The 2,500-nt window shown below is 41.2% G+C and overlaps 1 pseudogene; it reads right to left on the bottom strand.

The window, feature by feature from the left end:
* Positions 1 to 425: 425 nt before the first annotated feature.
* The window catches only part of LOC138024509 (contactin-associated protein-like 4), a 2,419-nt pseudogene continuing 344 nt past the window's right edge, over positions 426 to 2,500 (bottom strand).

The following is a 2,500-nucleotide window of genomic DNA, read 5'->3' as shown; positions in this document are numbered from 1 at the left end:
CCAGGATGCCACATTTCCCTCACCCGTTCTCGATGATTCAGAGGTTTTTTACCAAAGAGTGATAGAAGTTGAATATAGTTTTGCTGCTTGAAAAGAAAACAGCAAAAATTAGTTCCCGGCGGAAATTTCTCAGTGTCAATTCGCGCCGCAAAAATTGGTTCCCGCAAACTTCATTCTAGCGATGGATTCATGACATCGAGCCGGTATGGCGAGTGCAATTTGTAGTCTTTGAAAAAATTTACAAGTGGGGCACAAGTTTATTAGTTACCTCAACTATTCTGTGCCACCCTCTTTAAATAAAGTTTAAAGTAAGTGCTCATTTATTCCAAATTGCACGAGACAAATCATGTGATTACTTATTAATAATATACATGAAAAATTTGAGATGGTTAAGCAGAAGAAACGCACGCGTATCACGGAATCAAGGAAAAATTGCGCCATAATTGCGCCATCCAGGGCGCGCGCTTCATTTGAAAACAAATGATTTGATTGGCTATCTGTGAACTTCTTTGTTCATTGACAAATCAGAATGCTTGCTTTATTACCTTTTTTTGCATTCAGTTACCTCTTTTCTGCACTGTGTTACCGAAAAACTGCACTGCTCTCAGCCAATCAGAATCGAGTAATTTTTTCATGTATAGTGTTACATGTGAAACACTACTTATTTTGTGACCTTTAATCTGTATAGTAAGTGAATGGCCAACGAACGGTACTAGCAAGTCTCTGATGTGAACCTTGTAGCTATTTTTTCGGTTTTGTTCGCCACACCACGCGAAACAGATAGCTCAACATTTACTAGGCATTTCTGTTGAAGATCACTTAGATAAAAGTCAAACCACTTTAGGGCCCTTTGATCAATGCAATCTTATGTTAAACTGTTATCTATATGTGCTATGAAGTGATCTAAAGCCGGATTAACATTTGGCTACATTAAGGTCGTTATCTTTAAGATGTTGATACATTGACAGGTCAAGCATGCGTTTACTTGGTAGATATTCCATAGCACCTCAGTTTTCCCAGGGTGTGATACCCAAGCTCGTTAGGGGGCTGATATCTCCAAACCTCAGCTGCATGACGGGAAGATAAGATTTGTTTGTCAACAAGCCGCTGTCCTCGCGCCACGTATTGTCATTCCTGTCACAGTTGCATCCATATCCGGAACGTGCACAATTGCCAGTTACTCCACATGCGCACTTGTATAAAGGAATGGAGTACGCTCCTCCCCAGTAAGTCATATTGTCTCCATCACGTGACACCCACCAGCCATACATGTTACCATTGTATAAGAGCCTTGCGCCATGACACTCGTACTTGATAAACTGCTCACAGTGGGCAGAGATGGCAGTTAGTTTTCCCAGCTGAAGGAGATTTGTCCCCGTGTAGTGAATGTCACGCTTGTAACAGCCTTTAGGCTCACATCCTTGCACCAGCGTTCTGTTTTCACTGTGGTGACTGATGACTGTCACGCCAATGTTATTCTTGTCAGTCATGTCACAGTCAACAGTGAAAGTTGCCACGCCTCCTTCTCCATCAGGATCGATGACGTAAGAACCACTTGGAGCATTGGGATTCAACAACTTAATCTCGCTACAGCTTTTATTTTCTAGAACAAAACATTGAAATGTCCAAGTTAGGTTCTGTTTTCATCGGCTGGCTCAGAAGTCCCGTTACCTGTGTCGACTTGTGCAAGATGATTTTTTGTTCATGCATTTTTAACCGTTTTGCGCCTTTTTCCACTTTAAGTTTCTGCAACCTGCCCCTACTTCCTTGTATACCCCTCTACTCTGCTAAGTTCCGTTTCTCTTAAGACTTCTCTCTAACAAGCACCTTTCTCACCTCAAACAAATAGTTTGAGGTTACTACAGCTTTTGAGCTGTAACCCAAAATCTTTCCGCCCCCCCCCCCCCCCCACTCCCCGTCGAAAGTGTTTTTTTTATTGATAGGCTCTCTTACATTTATATTAACTTTTCAAGCTTTTCTTATCTTAACACCTCCCTCCCTCCCCCCCCCCCCCCCCCCCCCCCCCCCCCCCCCCCATCCAACACACACACCAAGAACGGTCTTGACACTGAAAGTAGACTTCCTGGTGGCTTTATAGGTTCAGTCTTTTACTGTTGCTGTATATATGAAAACTAAAAACTAAAATAAAAGAATAATAATAAAGAAGCATTTGTTAACTTATACCACAATGTTCACAGTTTGTTCCAAAGTATCCCAGTTTACAATGACAGTGATAGGAATTCAACTCATGTTCAGGAACACAATCGGCACCGTTCTTGCAAGGATGGCTTTCACAAGGCGACTGAAAATATTAAAGAAAGAGAACATTAGTCATAATATACAACTTTTCAGGACCTGTATTGTTAAGAAAGCAGACAAACTGTAGGCTTGATACAAAAATCGTATCCATTGGCTGTTACGATGCAAGGTTACATTAGCATAAAACTTTTTAGTCAAACTGAAGAGAGTGTAAATTTAAATAATTACGTTTTTCACTTAC

Source organism: Montipora capricornis, chromosome 11 (genome assembly GCF_036669925.1).
Source record: "Montipora capricornis isolate CH-2021 chromosome 11, ASM3666992v2, whole genome shotgun sequence".
In the NCBI taxonomy this organism is placed as follows: Eukaryota; Metazoa; Cnidaria; class Anthozoa; order Scleractinia; family Acroporidae; genus Montipora; species Montipora capricornis.
Note: the sequence above shows the minus strand (reverse complement) of the source record. Positions and strands in the feature narration are given on the sequence as shown.